The following is a 20,810-nucleotide window of genomic DNA, read 5'->3' on the forward strand; positions in this document are numbered from 1 at the left end:
AGATGCTTCAAATGTTTCTGCACGAAAAAGCTCCACTAGAAAGTGCTTTTCCTGCATTAGTCCCTATGTCCCTTCTCCACTATGCAGGTCCCTGTCCCTTTTTTTGGAGACATGGGAGAAGTTTGAACCTGTCAGCTGTTGCTCAAGGCCATTTCCCTTAGAGAGTTTTAGGAGATGGTTTTCCTGAGCCATTGTTTAGTGACTCAGAAAGTGTAAAGCTATATACATCCTCATATACTTCCTTTCTCTATTTTCATCTTCCCCAATATCATCCTCATGAACCATTATACCCGTTACTGAGGTGAAGGGCATTTGGGTGTTCTACCTCTGGGACTGTTCTGGTACTGCAGGGTAAGTGAAGTGCTGAAAAGGGCTGTCACTGAGATGTAATACACCCTGTGCCATCCAGGAATGCCTTCTTTTTTAAACCAAGGATACAATCCATAAAAGAGTGCTTATATTATTGCAAAGAGCTCAGGGCTAACATCAGAAAGACAGAAGGACTGACTGCATCAGGATGTCAAGAGGTAAGGATATCAGAAACACATACAGAGCTCCTGGTAACGTGTGATGTGCAGAGAACAAAGCTCCTGCCTTGTGTGTGAGAGACTTGAAGGCAGTTTGGAGACTCGTCACTCAGCTGCAGAGAGTCTTGGGCAAGCAGAGCTGTGTGTGTCCCGTCTGCCAGTGCTCATTTCCTGTTGACAGTGCTTCATGAGGCCTCAGGCAGTGTCTTTTTTGCTGCAGTAGACTTTTGCTCATCGAGCTTTTACTAATCAGCTGAATTGGTTTGAGTCATCATCTTTTTTTCCCTCTTTCTTCTTTTTTTCTTTTCCTGTGGCCAGCTCTGTTTGCAGCTGTATTGTATGAGAGATTATGGACATGCTGCAGGGTTGGGAAACTCATTGAATAGGTCATTCAGTGTCAGTGCATGTCCCGGGCTTGGCAATCTCCCTCCAGCTGCCCTACTAATACAATTGCTCCCTTAGATCTTATCATCTCCTCCATGGTCACAACTATGAAGATATGACATAGCCTCTCTTCCGTCAGAGTCTGGGATTGCAAACAATTGCAAAGCTAAAACCATCTTGTAACAGGTTTATTAATACAGCTCTTCCCATGGGGAGGTGGTGATAACACCGAGGTAAATCCCTTCTGTTCCTTCCTCACCCTCCCCTCAAGTAAAGGGACCAGCTCAATTTTTGATGTAGCTTTTGGTTGCCTTCATGTGAATTGGTCCAGCACTGGTTATTCTTTAGTCATGCTGGAGTAGGGGAACAAAGGTGCATGCTAAAGGAGCTAATACAAAACCCAGCAGCTTGTCTGCCCAGAAATATTTTTAAAAGTGTTCTCTTGAGTGGTCCCTGTGGCAAAGCCTTGTTCTGTACTGATATCTGAAGCCTTTGAGAGGCCAGTATCTAATTATACAAGCAAAGTTTTCTTCCTGTGCTGTACAGTAGCATTCTACCAAAATAAACACTTTTATTAGTATAGACTCTGGATAAAGAGAAGAAAATATGCTCATGATCAGAGTGTTGGAAAGGGGAGAGAATTTTCAGTGCTAGTGGGAAACCTAGAAATTCTGTCTTCAGAAAGTCTTCAGAAAAGAACACGTTAATTTACCATATAGATATCAGTATAGTAATTCTCTCCTTATTCCCAATGCAGTGGTTCCTGAGTGAGACAGATTGCTATCCACGTCGATACCATCTGTCATTTAACCCTCTTTTTTATGTCTTAATGGAAAGGGCAGTGGTGGCATGTTGCTGAGAGCTTGGAACAGGTATAGGATTGGTCGTGAAATATGATGATAGATTAGGGTAAGCAAAACCAAGGTCTTGCTAGTAGCTTTTAGAGTTTCTAATTCAGCTTTTGGCAATTCCTGTTTCAAAACAGAACAGTGTCTGATGTGGGCTTTCTGAAAGCAACAATGTGTGCTTGAGTTGGAGCATAGCAGGGAGCATGTGAAAGCTGCCGGGGTGGCAGCCAGGGAGGCTCCTTGCGTGGGTAAGGATCATTTCTGGGTGGCTAAGACTTCAGCCTAGGAATGTAGTTTGTTCCTATTCCAAATGATGAACTTACTGTTCATGGTGTCTTAGGTGGCTTATGGATCCTGGGAGATGCCAAAGGCTGAGCCTGCAGTCTTGAGTACTAGAAGGAGAAGACAAGGGTGCATCTAACGTTTGGGAAGAATTTGCTCTGGTTTGGTGCTATCCTCCAACTCTTTTAGACACACAGAGAGATGCTTTTCTCCTACGAGTTCCCCTGTAATTAATTACTAAGAAACTGCAATGCTCTCCATTAGAAGTAAAGATAATTGCCACTGATGCCAGGTTCCTACCGCCCTGCCATTTTCTGCAAGTTTTACACTTGCACTATTGCTTTCTTGATAGGTAAGGCTGGGGGTTTTTTGTAAATTAGGGGGGCTGTCATTTATGTGTAAATTTAATTGGGATGGGATGTTTAGAGATTTGGAGGGTGTGACCCAGTGTAGGAAAACAGAAGGTTTATGATCACTGAGCTGAGCTAATCCACTGTGGGGTGGGGGTTCCTGGCTTCTCTGAGGATTTTATTTTTAAACATGGGTGTAGGGCCATCTATTCCAGTCGAGTAGGTTTTGATTTATACGTGTGTAAATGAAACTAGCACCAGGGCAATCTTTTCTGCGAGCCCTTCAGAATTAAGAATTAAGCTATGCGTAGGCTATAGGAGGATAAAAAGGAGACAGAATATTATTAGCCTGAGTTATCTGCCTGCATGGTGAAGCAATATGATGAAGGAAATGTTCTCTGTCAGCTATAGTGAATCTTCCGGCTGAACACATCAATCTGTTTTGGAGCCAAGATAAGCAGTCCTCCTTGTTCTCTGCAGCGGGGGAAATCCGAGATGCCTTGGAGGCCTGTATTTTTAAAGACATCTACTTTTATTTGTCCTCTGTTTAAAAACCTGCTTAAATATTTCCCCATTCTGGGGGACATCCAGGACTCATAACAGTCGCAAAATGTTTCCAAGGGACAGCTCTGTATGTTTGAACAGCTTGTCAGAGCTGCCTGTCTGAGTAAGATTAAAGGTGCTAGAATCAGTAAAACAAATTAAGTGCCTTTAAAGAATTAGTTCAGTGATTGGGGATTTTTAAAATTAAAAGAACAAAAAGAGGACCTGGCAAAAGATAGCAATGCTCACCGTTCTCTCAGTTTTATTTTAAGCTCTTCTATGATGACCTGTGGTACTAGGTATATTAGCTTCTCTGGCCAGAAATAGTGGGAAACTCGTCTTGTTGATTGATAGGAATTAAACCCTAGAGCTCAATTTTCTGTTACATAATCTTAGCACAAAAGAAGCTTTTTAGGATCTTTTATTTTTTTCTGGAAGCTTTTGTAGATCTACAAAAATATCCACATATTTTTAAGACAACACCAGGGATTTCATGCTTATTTTAGTAACTAAATATCTGGTGCCGCGTGTTAGATAATTATTCCACCATACGCTTGCCTCAAAAGACAATGCTAATAGATGAAGTGAAACTAATGAGGCTAATGGAGGTTTAGTATTTTCCTTAAACATAACTTTTTTTTTTTTTTTAATGGTAAGTGTGTTTCAGAGAAAGAAGCTCATTAGGAGGATATAACAGACAGGAACGCTAGTGGGTTTAAGACTCTATCGCCACTCCACAGCCAGCTCAAATCCAGCCTCCATCTTATGTGGTAGTGGTACATGATGTAATTTATCAGCATGTGTTTATGAATGAGGGAACTCCATGAAGGTGGTTGGAGGGGTCTCATCGTGGGCTCTGTTGTTACAGGGCTTCTGACCATGTCGCTCTGTTTTGTGTTTTGTGGTCCCTCAGTGACAGCATGGGGACCAAACTACATGTTCAGTTCTTGATGGAAGTGAGCTCTTCAAAACAGGAACCCTGATTTCCTTCCAGCTGTGATAATGATCTGCCCAGAACAAGACTAATACTTTATTTCGAGAGAATTGGACAATGTCTATAATTCATGTTAAAATTCTGCAGTACCTCTCCACAACTGCCAGTCCGGCAAGGTTCATTGTGACCAAAAGCTAGAGGAGCATGTGGACTTCCTAGGAGGGAGGCAAAGCAAGAGGAACACTCAGAGGCCCGGAAAGCAGGAACTGAGAGAAAAATGCAGGCTTTCCATATCCATTTCCCAATTACTTCCTGCTTTCACTGTTACTCTTTTCCTGGATAGTGTAGGGACAGCTCTTTTAAAGCTTGGGACTTAGGCAAGATGTCTGCTCGCTGCTAGGTCTGAGAGCATAGATTGTTCTGAAGGACTCAGTCCTTCATTTAATATATAAAGAAAATGCACAAGTGTGGAGGAGAAGATCCTTTTTGCAGAGCCGGGCTGCCTTTTCCAGCACAGTAAGTTTTCAGCCATGCCTTCTTCAGTGAAGTCAGCAGATATCAAAGGTGGAACAGACCTGATGAAATAATGAATGAGCAGACTTGGCGATAGCAACCCCTGCGAGGACCGTGGCCTCACCACATGCTTCCCCATCTAAAAAAGCATGAGTGAAAACCTCGCTGTGGAGAGCAGATCTGCAGGCATGCGGTTCCTTTGAGTCCTCTGAACACGGCGCAGGGGAGACCTCCCTCTGCACAGGTCCTGCCCGTGGCCAGGGCTGCCTTTTCTCTGCTCAGGGGCTGCTCCGTGGCTTCCCGATGCTCTACTGCGCCACAGGGCCTGGGAGAGGCCGCGGCCGAGCGGCAGCCGAGGCGCCGGGACGCAGCTCCCGTTCCCTCACGTAGGGCCGCGTCGCCGCCTTCTGCGTCCTTGAGCTCCGTCCAAGCTCTTGATCTGGGGATTAGATCAGTATTGTTCCTTCTTGCTAAATGATTTCTGCACATTGATTATCCTGGCTTTCATTGTCTGGAAGAAGGAGCCGAGGTGAGAGCAAACGAGGAGAAAGCCCATGCTAAGCATGGATGCACTCTGTGCCCTGTTGCTGCTTTTTGGACTGTTTCAGCTGTAAGAAGAAGTCCATGGGCCTGTTGTAAGATTTTGTACAGAATGTTTGCTCTCCATCCTCTTCCTCAGTGGCCCCTTGCAGCGGGCTGCCCTCCCCAGCCTTTTCCACACTAGTGCCCATTTAACCCTCTTCAGGGTTTCTCAAGGACTTTTCAGCATTCAGATTTGTAGTGCCCCACTATTTGGAAAGATCCAGGTAGCCGTGATCTAGGGACTTCCACAAAGAAGGCAGGTTTGCTGTCATGCACACAGTAATTCAAGAGCTAAAATTAGCAGACGGAAAGCTTTTGTGGGAACAGCGTGCTGGCAACAGGCGCTGTCAGCCTGCGTTTCCTTTTGAAGCCGTCCGCAGCCGTGGGCAGAACAGGCAGCAGTTCAGCCAGTGCTAACTTTGCTTTTCAGGGCTTTGTTCCCTGGAGCTTTTACAAAGACTATAAAAGGGTTTTGTCTCTTTTTCAGCATGGGTGCTTGCCTTCCTCATCTGTAACCGCAGCGTATGCTGCATCCTTTTCATTTTTAGGAATTAGAGTAATTTGGAAGCATTTTATGCCATGCTTTTTGTGGATATCTTTAGTAGCAGTAAAACTGCTGCTGTGCTTTGCAGTCTGCTTTGTGATGAGCATATTGTCAAAGGTGTCTTAACATCAGTGGAGAAGCTCTCATAACGTTCCATGCACGGTGGATGAGATCTTTACTGTGTGTCAGTATGCAGCAATTAACAGGAGACAGAAAAGCAGAGTCATGTTGGTCCAGACTGCCTCATCCTTATCCTCATCTCATGGCTAGCGGTATCATTTGTGCTATTCCAAAGTTTGATTTTCCAAGCGCACAGCTTAGGGAGAACTGAAGATGTGTTTTCAGGAATGTATTTTTAGCCTTGTCTCCAGGTGATACAAAGCTTATGCAATTGTGCTGTCAATCTTTGTTTAAACCAAATTTGACAGAGAAATGAGAGTCTCAAGAATATTGAATTCCTACAGGTTTACTGAGAATAGACAGCTGTGTTGGGGAGAGAGACCTCACCAAAGGACAGGCAGTCTGAGCTCCCTATTCTTAGAGACTGGAGGTGGCAGGAGCGGGGAATCCCCAAAATTCATAAGGCCTCACAAGGTGCAAATGATTTGTTAGATGTGAGAGAATCTACATGACAAATACAACTCAAGGAATCCAGAGTTCAGCTGCTCCAGTGCTCATAAAACTGTGTGCTCGTTTATGGTATTGGAAAAATGAATCATACTGAAATACAACAGCAACCAGTTCCTGGTAACATATGGTACTGAGCAGGCTGATGTTGTAGTAGCTTGGAAAGTATGGGTTGGGACTGGCAAAATTTGTCCAAGAGTGGGATGCTGAATTTCCTGCTGTTTCCAAAGCGAATAGGTATCCAAGTATGGTAGGCAATTGCAAATCCCATCAATGATTTCTTCTCATTTTCCACAAAGTGCTCCTAACCAAGTCAGTGCACGGGTGTTAATGTTTTCCTGAGGATCCTGACACTGCACCGCAGTTCCCTGTGGGTTTTGTAATGCTGTGTGCAACAAGGCATAATTGTAGATACATGGTGTGAGGCTCTTGGGCTACTTAAATCAAAAACAAGCAAACAACAACAAAAAGTGAAAAGAGGGAAACATCCTACCCAAAAATAACATCATAAAAAAGAAAAACAATTCCAGAAATTGTTGTAAACTCAGTGTAACATCTAATATCTGAGTCCTCGTCCTTATCTCATCACATGGCTAGAGGAATCATTTCCAATGGTTAAAGTCTTTGCTGAATAAAGTCACTGAGTTACGATCATAGGGGAGCACTTCATCATTAACCAATTGCACATCTCTAAAAATTAGAGCAACCGCAGAATTCCTGTCCAGCAAGGTTCAGGTTGCTTTCTCACACCTTTGTTATGTGCCACTTATGTGTGTTTATTTGATGTTCATATGATGGAAGCTCTTCTCCATCACCCTGCTCCCTGTGGGGAAACAAAGAAGAATTGACAATATCTAATATGTAGGAAGTGATTTTAGCACTTAGTCTTTTAATAGAAGGATGAGTTAAGCTTGATTTTCTAAAATTTATTTATGTAGCATCTGGCTTGCCAGATGCTTCTGCAATTGATGCTGTTATTGAGGATCAAATAAATATTACTTTTTGAAATTTAATTGGAAAGAATTGCTCATTAAAAAGAAGAAGAAAAAAAGAAAAGACACTTTGCTTGGTGAAATTCAGCCTTTCTTTCTCTTTCCTGTCCTAAACCAGGGTCAAGGATGCAAACAGTTATTTAATTTGTCCACTTAGGGATATGGAGATGGGTGTGATCCTTAGCAATAGCTTCATGGTATTTAAAATACATGTCGGACCAAACTAACCCTGGAACAATACTATTTGATTTCAGTGGATGAAAGTCAACCTGTTGGCAAAAACTCCTACTGTGAAATAGTAAAACATGCCAGTGACCAGAGGAGCAATTTATACTTGAGCAAGATCCATAATGAAAAAGCTTGCTGTGGAAAAATGTATGGGGCCGTGATACTAATTTTGAACTTTAGACGTAGGGGTAATGTTCTACCAAGCAAGGTAACAGCTTCTGTAGTCTTGAAGGATACTTTGTTCAGCACTGGAATAAATGCTGTATTTTAAATTTTCATCTTGTGATACTAAACAGCTTCTAAGGAGGCCTTGATTTGCCTGTTAAACAGCAGGCACTCCCACTAGGAACAAGAGTTTTCCCTTCAAGAACTCCAGGTGGGCTCAGTGTCCATGTTCCATCTGCTTTGCACTTAAACTTTGCAAGTCTCATGGAAATGACAGTATCTTGCCACCAGTATGGGGAGGATGGCAAGTTCTGCATTCCCTATTTTGAAATATTCTTTAAATTATATTAGCATAAAATACAGATCTAAATTAATTTCCTAGTATTCTTTCTTGGCAAAGTGCTGGCGTGCTCGGCTGGGCTGGTTGACTACGTCTCTTCTGCCTCAATCGTCTATGATCAGCACTTGACAGCCCTGGAGACCAGAGCCCTCTGTGACACAGCAGTGCCAATATTTCCTTCCATTGCTCTTCCGATGTATGTCAGACCTAATGGAAGCTACAATTGTAGCTCCTTTTCAGTAGCCTGCACAGCCCTTAGCAGCTCTGCTCAGACCACCAGCAGCAAGTGTGTTTATTGACAGCTCTGCTTGCGTCTTTTGTGATCTTCGTAGATGATAACAAGATGGGAGCCTCAGATTTAATGTAGGCTGCACACTTAGATCACATCTGCACTTCGCTGGGTGCCTTCCCAGAACAGCAGGGAAGAGACACAGGCAAAATTTTAGCTCTGAAATTTACTTTGGCTTCTCTTGCCCCTTGGCTTAGCTGTATAAGCTTATTCTCCCAGGCCTTACAGTGGACATAACACTATCTACCCCACAGCGTTTTGGGAAGCTCAATCAGCTGATATTTCTACATCTTGTTTGAAGCCTCTTAAGTATTTTTATTAGTTATGTTGTATGAAGCAGACATCTAAGTCCTTTTAATAGTGTGCACTGATTAGACCTCTAATTTCTAAGGGAACCAGGATCTTCTAAGCTGCACTTTTCTCAGGAGCGCTGCGTAAGCAATTGGCCCTGTACTGCAGTGTCTCTGATGTGAGGAAATGCACTTGATAAAAGCTCCACATTACAAATCTGCCTTTTTGTCATTCAGCAAATCAAGGGAGTGGGGAGAAGAGCTGTTAATTCCAAAACAATGTTTAAATAAATAGCAGCTACCTGTTAAACTAATGAAAGTTCTTAATGCATAGGAAGAATGGCTGGAAGTGCTGCCGTGTTAATAAACTGTTAGGCTAAGAATTAATTGAATAGGCTATATATATTTTTTCTTCCAGACCTCTCTCTACTCCCTTCTCAAGACAGAATTGAACTCTTACAACTCTGATTAATCACATCCAATTCTGTGGCTCAGTCCCCTCATTTCTTCTCCTGTTTTTACAACATTTGTAAGTTAGTCCAGAAACTGCATCTGGAGAAGCAAACATCTCTGGGATCAGAGATTAGTTTAGATTTTGCTTTCCACTGGAGACTTGTGGAAAGGAGCTGTGATTCCAATCCAAAATCTAATTAAAAATCAAATACATAGGAAACTAATGGACAATATTACCCATAGGAAGAATGTCTGGAAGCTGCGCTTTGTTAATGAGCTGTTAGTCTAGGAATTAAGTGCACAGGCAATATGTGCTTTTTTTCTGTAGGGTTTGTTTTTACTGCATCACAAGACAAAATTCAGCTGTTACACGCTCTTACCAGGCACACTGCAAACCTCAGTTTAAGTTCCAGAACTGCCTCCCCAAAAATTTAGCAATGTCAGATGATATGTGGCAAGTAACATGAAAATAGGATCAGCAAAAGAAGGTTTCCTGGGATTTTCAGAATTCTGTAGGACACTTCATCTCTGCAGTTTTATGGACTGTTAAATTGCATCTGTGGTCTATTAGTCTTGGTAACTCTCTTCTCACCACTTATTGGGCACTAACAATTGTATGAATAAGACACATTTTAGTTGGGAAAAATCAACTTACTGCCTTTGAAAAAACAAGCCACTTACCAGGGATCCAAGTGCTTAAACTTTAATATCACATTAAAAAATACTTGTTTTTAGTCAATAAGTTTCCAGTTGTCCCCATGTTAAAATAAACAATGTATATTTTGTCCATTTGAAGCAGATCTCAAAAAATCATGGCAGATATATTTGAGTAAGATATAAAAAGTGGAACAACATAAATCAGATAAATGCATCTGATACAGTACCAGTGCAGTTTCCTTACTCTCCATTTCTGAGGTTTTAAAATTGGTAACAAATCAGTGTTTTGTCAAAGCCCATCTTGCCAGTATCATACTCACTTTGCCCATTGAGAGGTAATTGACTTAAAATTGTTTTTACAAATGAAATCACTTTTTTTTTTTTTTTTTTTTTTGTGGGAGGCCACAAATGCACAGAAGTGCTTTAATTGTTCGTGCTGCCTTGAAAAAATGCCAGAAATCAAATATGCAATTAGGGATTCTGTTAAATGTCTAATTCCTGCACCTGCAAACATTTCTTCACAGAAAGGTTTTTTCAGCCTTTGCTTTTCCTTTAATTTTTCTCATTTTCTTGGCCAAGAATTAAGTTTCAAAGTTAAGTTTCAAAGAAGACTGTCAAAGCTCTTGTGGGATGTATTGTGTTCTTTGTCTAAGTCCAATATAAAAAGGTGGTTCCCTTTTTTTGTTGAATGAGATATTCTAAGGCATAGTATTAGACCCTGTTGTATTTAATGCCTGATTACTCATGGCAAAACTCTTTAAGAACTTCAAGATGAAAGATGATGCAAGAAGTTATGCCAGTATTGTTATTAAGGTAGGTTTGTTCTTCCAGTGCTAAAAGTAATGTATGTGACACTTTCTGTGCCACAAAGTCAGTGATAAACTGTGCTGGTTAGAAGGTGCAGGGTAAAGGAAAAATTATTACTAGATAATGTAATAGGATTTTTTTAGTGGCTCTTCAAATAGTAGAATTTAATATTGCAGGTCATTTTATCAGTGGGTCTGGCTGATGTGGTTGGTTCTTCCTGCCTTTGATAGATACTTCCAGTGAAAAAGGGAGATTCATGATTTGGTTCTTCCAAGCAGATGAGCTTAGGACAGCAGTGCTGTTTCCTCCTCACCTTGGGATGCTGCAGCTGAGCTGCAAGCAGGCGCTGCGGTGCTGAAGCTTCCCTGGGAAGTAGTCTCTGCCTTAAGCCGTGACAACGTAGGAAATTAAGCAGACTGCCTCCAATTGTGTAAAACAGGAGAACATAGAGGGTCTGTCTAGACAGCCGTTGGCCATACCTAGGACTTGTGCACAAGCCTCTCACTTCAAAGAGCATCTCATTATAGAACAAAGGCACGTATGGACTATGCAAATCACCAGGGGCACAGGAAGGAAACCATCAAGGCGGAAATGTGCGTTCACCGTGTCTGCTCTTAGTTACAAATAAAAGGAGGATGTCGATACTCTGTGGGACTAACACATACATTTACTAAAATAAGCTTGGCAAATGATGCAAGAAGTTGCCCAAGCAGGAAGAGATCCGTTTGGTACAGGAGCTGCTGCTTCCCATCTCCTTCAGCAAAGCAGGCCAATGTGTGTAAGTTCCTCCATATCCAGCACGTGTGAACATAGGCTTTACCCACCATCTGAATTGCTGAATCAAGGTGTTCATTATGAGGTGTTCCTGCACAAAGGGAACCAGATGGAAGATTTTTTTTTTTTTTGCCATATAGTCCGTAGGGTGAAAGAAGTAGGGTCATTGAACACTGCTGTCCTTGAAAAACACACTGTCAGGGTATAATTGCATCCATGCACCATCCTCATAACATGATAATTTAGGCAGCTTCTGCTGTCATAAACTTCATGTCAGCCATACCTCTCTATTTTCTGATATTAATAACCTGCGTGAGCTTGCTTGGTGAACACAGACACCTAAAGATACTGGTTTTAGGAGAACTTAACATCATAGGGGTGAAGTAGTTGGTCAAGTTTAGAATCAGTAATTGCAGAAAATGCAAGAACTCTCAGTTCTCTTTAGAGGTGTTAGTTTGGGGTGGTTAACAACTGTATTAAAACAATATGAATTGCTATAACATCACTCCCTGAAGTGACCAGGGCAGGATACTTATTATTTGCAAGTTTTAGGCAGGCATCTAAGCCCATGTAAGCTATGTTTTGTATGCTGTTTGTAAAGCATATCATAGCAACAGAGATTTTAGTCTATTTTCCTTAGTTTTATACCATAAAACACTTAATAATTATGCATTGGGCCAGTGCTCCTGCGGGTTCTATATCAAATTTAAAATAGTTGTGGTTTTACAGTCTATCCCACTATTCGTGTTTTAGTATTAGCTGTACGATTATGCTGTGATAAATGCTTTTATTCCACACTTTAAGAAAGAATAAAACCGCTTGATTATAAATGCAGGCATATATATTTGGCCAGGTACTTGCCTGGTCCTAATTGAAAGTCGAAGTTGTACAGTCTAGTCATCAAAATGGACAGAGGGTTAGAGGAATAATTCAGGGCTTTAACAAATATTTTATCTGCAGGTTTGTTGGCAAAATGAACAGCAGTGAAATAGTTAAAACTCCTGGTGTTTAGACAGTCAAAATTAGGCTTTTTAGTTAACACCCCGCTAAAATGAAGGATGCAAGTTTGCCATTCTCCTAGGCTCATTGTTTCTTTCCACTGGCTGCAGACTCAGCAAGACAAATGTGCATTAGTTTATATTGTCCAGGCTATCTTTGCAAGCAGATGGGCTGGAAATCTAATTAAAAAACCCAAAAGCTTTGATTCTGGCAAAAAAGCAAAATCTGTGGGACGACCCTAAATCCGCTGAATTAAATGGATGTTCTCTGTCAATGCAGTTCTATTGTCCCACTTTATAAATAAAATATGAAGGGCCCTACTTTCACATAGGCCCATAAATGTGCTCATTTATGAGTTTAATAAAGCATGTGCATTCAGTACAATTAGATAAGCATATGTATAGAGCAATAAATGCTCCCTATATAAAATCAGCACGTGTGTAACCCAGAATATAGCCCAGGCATGGATAAATAAGCACATGCTTAGATTATTAAGTGATCTCTCTCAAGCCTTTGTGAATTAACCATGTAGCAGCCCTGACTATTTGTGGTTTATAATTCTCCTGAAACTACACTCATATCTGAAAATATGGAAAATATACTAAATTTGTCTGATGGATTCGTTACACTCAATACAGAAAAGTACTTTCCATTTTCCATCCATTTGCAGATGAAAAAAACTGCAGTAGAGTTTAGCTATAACAGACACTTAAGAAGGAGACAAGTAATTTTCAAGAGCCAGGTGCCCTGACTTCTAGTCTCATCCCCTGCACTACAGTGCTTCAACCAGATTAAAAATAAATAAATAAATAAAATGAATTATGAAAGTATAAATGAAAGGAAACTGCTGACAGTATTTGTGTTATCTTAGCGTCAGGGGGTTTTACTTAGTAGGGCTTTTTTGTACTGGGTACTGTGTCCAGTGTGAGCATCAGCAAGAGGTTTGTGGAGCGGCTGTGAGAAGCCTCCTGTTGCTCCTCATGTGTTATTGCCCAGAACTGTGAATTGCTGCAGAAACCTGCTGTAATAGCCCCATGTCTACACAGGATGTTACGTTGCCTTAGCTTAATTCCCAGGCAGGAAACCCACATAAGCAACTAAATGTGGTCTGTGACATACCTGGTGTCTCTTCTTCATCAAATGAGCCACTCATTTGGGCAAAAATCTGAGGTGTGGTGCTTCTTCATTCTGCTCTGGGATTTTTCTTAAGCTAGCCTGGCTGGTTTCTACCATAAATTGTACCTTTTGTGACTAGCAGATTCTCATTATTCCTAGTGTGGCATGCATACATTTCTCAATATAATTTTCAGGTCTGGCGGCAGGGAAAGCTTCACATTAGGCATGGAGTTCTTGATATGAATAGGATGATATATGTTCACATGTGGCATGTATAGATGGATTTGCCTAGGAAGTTTTATTGTGATTTTGATAGAGAAGCAATATAGCTAACAGGGGAAAAGGAGCATACTTTTGAAATGAAGCAATTCCTTCTGCAGAGTGTTTATCTGAACCCACTTTGCTTGATGGAACAGCTCTGGCTTTTCCAGTTAGTAGTGACTGGTAAGAAAAGACAGGGATGTAGAACTGTAATGATTAGCAGTTGTGGAAGAATTTCAGGATAATAAAGGACATTTTCCTAGAAACTTGTATGGGGCAATCTTAAAACTGTGTTTGTGCAACTGCAGTATGTGAGTTCCCATCAGAGTAGGGAAATGCCTTAGCATTCCCTGAAAAATGGGAGGGACCACACAAAGACAGACAAGAAGCTCGAGGTCCTACAGATATGAGAGCTACTGTGGCTGGAGAAAGAGAGAAAAAAAATCTTGAGTGCTCTAGGGAAGACAGAGTCTTGTTTGGAACCTTCACTGAACCTCTGAACAAATTTTAATTTCATTATTGAGCTATCAGATTATTCTGTGCTCTTCGGGAGGTTTTGGGATCCAGGTTTCTCAGTGTAGGAGTCAGTGTTGTGTTTTGGATCTTCTATGCCCTTTGAAATAGAATCATACAATCCTTAAGGTTGGAAAGGACTCTAGAGATCATCTAGTCCAACCGCCCTGCACACGCAGGGTCACCTAGAGCACATGGCACAGGACTGTGTCCAAGTGGGTTTTGAAGATCTCCGGAGAAGAAGACTCCACAACCTCTCTGGGCAGCCTGTTCCAGTGCTCTGTCACCCTCACTGTCAAGAAATTTTTCCTTAAGTTCCTGTGGAACTTTTGGTACTTCAGTTTCTGGCCATTTCCTCTAGTTCTATCGGTGACCACCACTGAAAAGAGACCAGCACCATCCTCCTCACTGCCTCCCTTGAGGTATTTATATACACTGACTAGGTCCCCTCTCAGCCTTCTCCTCTCCAGGCTGAACAGGCCCAGCTCCCTCAGCCTCTCCTCATAGGGCAGATGTTCCAGGCCCCTGATCCTCCTTGTAGCCCTGCGCTGGACTCTCTCCAGCAGCTCCACATCCCTCTTGTACTGTGGAGCCCAGAACTGGACACAATACTCCAGATGTGGCCTCACCAGGGCTGAGTAGAGGGGCAGGATCACCTCCCTCGACCTGCTGGAGACGCTCTTCTTAATGCAGCCCAGGATTCCATTGGCCTTCTTGGCCACGAGGGCACACTCCTGCCTCATGGTCAACTTGTCATCCACCATGACACCCAGGTCCCTCTCTGCAGAGCTGCTCTCCAGAAGGTCGGTCCCCAGCCTGTACTGGTGTCTGGGGTTATTCCTCCCCAGGTGCAGGACCTTGCCCTTGACCTTGTTGAATTTCATGAGGTTTTTCACCACCCAGTTGTCCAGTCTGTCCAGGTCCCTCTGGATGGCAGTGCAGCCCTCTGGGGTATCAGCTACTCCTCCCAGTTTCGTGTCATCAGCAAACTTGCTGAGGGAGCACTCTGTGCCTTCATCCAGGTCATTGATGAATAAATTGAACAGGACTGGACCAAGAGCTGAACCCTGGGGGACACCGCTAGCTACAGGCCTCCATCTAGACTCTACACCACTGATCACCACCCTCTGAGCTCTGCCATCCAGCCAGTTCTTAATCCACCTCACTGTCCACTCATCTAACCCACACTTCCAGAGCTTATCCAAGAGGATGCTGAGAGAGACGGTGTCAAAAACCTTGCTGAAGTCGAGATAGACGACATCCACGACTCTCCCCTCATCTACCCAGGCAGTCACTCTATCATAGAAGGCTATCAGGTTGGTTAAGCATGATTTCCCCTTAGTGATCCCATGCTGACTACTCCTAAGAACCTTCTTGTCCCCCACATGTTTGAAGACAACAGCCAGAATGAGCTGTTCCATCACTTTTCCAGGGATGGAGATGAGGCTGACTGGCCTGGAGTTGCCATGTTGAAGGCTGGTGAGAACCTTGGCTTTCTTCCAGTCCTCTGGCACCTCCCCTGTTCTCCAGGACCTTGTGAAGATGGTGGAGAGTGGCTTAGCAATACTGAGGGATCAACTTGTTTATACTCAGCATCAGTGGTATTGATCTGTCACGCACATCACTGTACAAATAACAAGGGGTACCTCACAGGAGCAGTTTCATCAGCAAGGCTTAGCTCCCCTCACTGGGAGGACTGAGAGAGCCTGGCCCTGCTGGGAGCAGTATTACTGACCTGAGCTGGACAGTTTGAAATTGCACTGTGAATTGCAGTCTGGCATCCTCTGTTCCTTAAGGATTCAGGAAAAAGGACTTTTTCTCCTCTCAGTGACATTGTGGAGGTAATCTGAGGGAATGAGTAACTTCTGCTGGGTAGAGGAATACACAGCGCTTGATTTACGAGTATGGCCTAGAGCACAGGCTGATCGTACAGCTCGAGAGCAAAAGCTCTGGCTGCAGTGGCACAGGCAGCCTTCAGCCTGCCTGGCATGGCAGGAAGCACACATCTGATAAGTGGGCTATTTTGGAGAAATCATGGTGACTATAAGGGCTCGCTTTCTTCGCATGTGAGTGGGGCTCAAACAATGAAACCTGTCAATTTATTAGTCTTGGTCAGACCCCATGGAGAAAATGGAGGCATAAGCATTAAAAGCAGGTGCTTCTACAGAGAGCTGAAATTCTCAGAGGCCATCTTAGCAAAATAAACTCACTGTAGGGACTGCAGAATGTTTCTGCATTCACCTTTCCTCCTAAGGGATGCTTTGGAATCCAGCATGTGCCCTTAAGTAGAAGGAGTGTGTGGACTCCAGCCAAAGTCTTGTAACCAGGCTCAGACACTGGTTATATTGCTTCTGCTTGGAGATAAACACTGCAACTAGTATGCTGAACACTCAGGGCTGGAAATGGGCAGAAGCTGGGCAATTTCTCACTAGAATTCCAATGGATGTGACTCTTAAAACATACTCCTAAGTAGTCCCTTCCCATCCAGACTTTATCAAGAATGGTGTGTTTATGTTTCAGCACAATGCTAATATTTATTTTTTCCAGCAAACATCAATAACATATCATTTTCATTTAGTAAAGCATTTTTGTTTTCTGTTTCTGCCAAATTATCCCAAATAGAAGACACTAAATGTTCAAGAGAGAGCTGAATGGTACTTACTGTTCAAATATTTCTTTGTTGTAGTAACAAGTCTTTAAATGTAGCCCTGCTTCAACAAAAACAAAGCCTTGATTAATTTCATATTTATCTCAGCAGCTGTTTCAAGGACGACCTGCCAGATATTGATCCAAATATAGTAAATGTGCAATAACAAAAGGGGAAGAGGGTAAATGGTTTATATGAAGGCATCATTTTCCAGCAGAAACTTAATAGGAATGTGAAAAAATTATAATACTCATCCTCTGGGTTTGGCTTTAACAGCTGCAATGATGCATTCTTGGACACAGCTGTGGTTTATATCTTTGCTATTTGAAGAAAGACAGAAAGCTGCTCAAATGGCGTTTATTTGGTCAAGGGATGAGAGGACAAATGCCTGTGGAGATCTGGGTCAGTGTTTGGGGTGACAAGGTAGGTCAGGTTGTCACCTGCACGGAAGGCAGCAGAACCCAGCCCTGCTGAACCCTCTCCGACCCTCCTGGCGCAGGTACCAGGCAGGGCTTGTGCCCCATGTAAGGACCATCATGATCTCATAGGGTTGTGGCTGCAGATTGGGAAAAGATCTTCTTATACCAGGATAGGTGTCTGAGTCTTTCCTAGCTCCCACCATTTTACAACGTAATAGCCTTGACTTCAGAGCCCTTTTCTTTAAGGGAAACCTTGGAAACAACACGAGTTGCTTGTCTGAGACTAGCAGGAGCACCCGTTCTGGCACCAATTGGTCTCTGCCAAATATTTGGGTTTTTTTTTTCTATCTTTGTTTTGCCTCCTGGTTGAATGTGGACATTGTACAGCCATGCATCTGCATTCTTGTGCTGTTTGCAGTCACACCTCGTGTCCCCAAAGAGCAATGGCTGGAAACCGAGACAAGTTTGTCTCCAGCAGGACCTCACTGGCTCCAAGTCTTTTTACAACATGTCACTGAAACTTCTCTACATCGCTGCTTTATGTTCTGCTGCAGCCAGGGTAGAACTGGCTTGGGTTTCTTTCCTTTTTCTTTTCTTCCTTTTTTTTGGAAAAGAAAAGTGAGAATTAATGTCTCCTTTTCAGTGTCGGGAAAGAAGAAACAGACTCAGGTCACAGTGAAGAATACAAGATTAATTGAAAATGGAGGTTGAATGACTACTGCTTTTCAAAGAAAAAAAATGGAAAATTCAGCATAAAATCTGTCTATGTACGGCCTTTTAGGTAGCTGAAATTATCTGGTAGGAGCTTTCAGTGGTTTGGTCATCCAGTAACACACATGCTAATTGGGATAAAGAGTTAGGAATGTTTTGCTGATATGTATTAAATGAAGGCATATATTTTAATGAATAATGCTGATTCAGGAGTGCTTGGCAATTAAGTCTATTAGAAAGGAGTTTATCTGGTCCCCCAAATGTGTTGGCAAGTATATTACAAATAGAGATGGGTTTCTATTTACACTCTGATCTTCAGGCCAAACATGGTCATGCAGCACCAAAGTATGAGAGCAAGGAAGTGAAACTGATTTTACATCTCCCCCTCCAGCTTAATTTTCAAGCTGAATAAACAAACCACGGACAAGATGAATAAAGAAATGCAGTAGATAAAAGCTATTAACATGTGGGTCACTTAGGGGATCCTTGGAAAATTCCGATATGGAAACCAGACGAGGAAGTTTGTTTCCAGAAAGAAATGAGGCCTTTGGGATGACACTGTGTGCTCAGAGGCTGTCATGGACCCATTTTTTCTCCTCCTCCTCTCCCTTATCCACCCTCAGCTTGTGAATCAGTTGGCTGATTACAGCCGCGTCTGTCAGAGCAACGGCGAGCTCAAAAATAATGAAGTTCCTGCAGATTCTGTGCTTGCAGATTGATGCTTGTAGAGCTACTTGTTATGCTGAGAGTGTCTCCTGACAAGGTTACGCTGACCCTTCGGAGAGGAGATCTTGCTTTCATTGCTAGCAAGTCATATTTTGAATGAGATTCCACATATGTCAGGTCCATGCTTTTAGCGGGCCAACAGACCTGCTAAATGTGTTCCTGTGTCATCTGCTCCTGACTGCAAAATGGGAATGGAAATAGGGTGTTATTTCAGCTAATCAAGTGCTGAAGCTTCTAAATAGCAGCAGCTTTGGCCAAGACGTAAGGATGAAAAATACATGTAATCAATGATAGGTATTTGAAAGATTAATCAGAAAGCACAGAGTGCTTAGGCTTGTTTGGTACCCAGCAAGTTGGCTCTTGCCAAAGAAAACACGATTTAGAATGTGCCTGAATTAAGGAGGAAATTTGAGAAAATAACTTTATGGAAGTGCCCCAGAAACCAAAATACAGAGATTTATTTTGACAAAATTATCACATGTGCTGCAGAGTTTCAATTCAATGCTTCTTTTTAAAATCTAGAACTTAAGTATTGTTTTCACAAATATTTTAGGGTGTTTTTTTAAAACCCAGAAGCTAGTCTCTGTCTAAAAGTACTGTGACAACTGCAATGACATATCAACTATCAAGTGTTTTGTGTTCAGTGTTACTAATCTAGTCCAGATGAGTAAGAGCCAAAATCTGACAGATTGCCCAAGTACTTTGATTTGAGAGTTTTGTCCAGTTTCTGATCAAATATCAATACCGGAAAAAAATTAAGCACCACAGTCGACATTAGTTGCCATCCTAAAATGATTACTTGTGCATAATAGGTATGAAGATTGATGCAGCCTCTTGGCAGCCAGTGGTAACGGCTGCTTCCCTCAGACATTGTGGAGGAATTTTGGTTATTATTGTCCATGCTTTTCCTGATCAATTGCTTGAGTTGTTTCTTTTGAACAGCAAATTTAATAAGCATGACCAGATTGTTCAAAAGGAATTTAGAGCCATTTCCTCGATGCATCTTGAGGTACCTGAAGACAAATGACTGCTTGTCAAAGATGACGGAGGTCAGCAGATTGCCCTGACTCACGCAGTTTATGAGGCTTCATTATGGCTACAAGTGAGGCCGCCTGTTTTGTCCCCCTGTTGATGGCTGTCAATAATTGAATGCTGCCACTTAACATTTTGGCCTTTTAAATTTTTTAACTGACTGAAGCGCCTGTGAGATGTCCCCACATTTTTTAAGCCTTTTTTTATTTCCTTACGTATGTTCTTCAGTTGCATTTTACAACTCACTTATCATATTATTGTTACTATTTTATGCAGGATGAACATAGGTACCTGGAGACCTCCACCAAGGCAGGTTCCTCAGACAAACACAGCATGGCAGACAGTCCCTGCCCCGAGGAGCTCACAAACTAAAATATTGTTTTCACCTCCCTCTTCCTTTCCCGAGGTAGCTCTGCTGACGGGTATGTGGTGCCTGCTTGCGCAGTGGGAGAGCTCTCGCCGGCCCCTCTCTGCAGCACTCCGTGGCAAGGCCAAGCAGCAATAATGAGCAGACAGCGTCCTGGCTTCCAGCAGTTTAAGCACCGTTAGAGAATAGTTTTTGACAAGCAGGTTTAGAAATCGGGTGTTAATTTTGCCTACAGAACTGGAGAGCGGTGTGTAGAACTATCACTGTGGCCAGAATGAGACCACAGACCCACACGTTTGATGAGCTGGGACTGTTCTTCTCATTAAAGAAAAATTGCAAGCAGAGCCAGTTCTGCAAGCCTGTGAGCAAGGTTCTCAAAACAGAGTTAGTTGCTCAACATGAGAAACGTGGTCCTTATGTACGTTATCTGTGAAAAGGGGCACCCGTTTTCTCACTTACTTTCAATTATTTTACTATATAAATAAATTTACCTGCTTATAAGATCAATCAGGCAGGGAGATGCTCTTTGTAAGTAAGAATTTTGTACTAAGAGTGAAACAGTTGTTACTTTTTGATAGGGTCTATCTCAGCCGAGGAAATCTGTAAGCATTCTCTATTCCTTCTTCATTCTCGACTTCCCCACTCCATCAGTTCTCATGCTTGGAAAATATAAGCAAGTTTGTTGACAGTTTGGTCTAATTATAAGGAGTGTGGATAGTGCTGGTAGGGAGTGACATCCTATTGCCTCTCCCAGTGTAAAAATCAGGAGGCAGCAGATGGAGGAAGCAGGAGACAAGTCAGCAACAAGCTTGCAAATGAACTTCCATAGCTGTCCTGCCACCAAGGCGGGTTGAAGCTGTGGACGCCCTTGCCAGCGGATGCTGCGGTGC

The 20,810-nt window shown here is 42.4% G+C and overlaps 1 protein-coding gene across 5 annotated transcripts in view; it reads left to right on the forward strand.

Annotated features, from left to right (window-relative positions):
- The window catches only part of KALRN (kalirin RhoGEF kinase), a 467,999-nt gene that overhangs the window by 165,665 nt on the left and 281,524 nt on the right, over positions 1 to 20,810 (forward strand). The gene's annotated exons all lie outside the window — the stretch shown is intronic.

The sequence above is a fragment of the Tinamus guttatus genome, unplaced genomic scaffold (genome assembly GCF_059628265.1).
Source record: "Tinamus guttatus ecotype Peru unplaced genomic scaffold, ASM5962826v1 Tinamus_guttatus_pri_ptg000060l, whole genome shotgun sequence".
Taxonomy (NCBI): Eukaryota; Metazoa; Chordata; class Aves; order Tinamiformes; family Tinamidae; genus Tinamus; species Tinamus guttatus.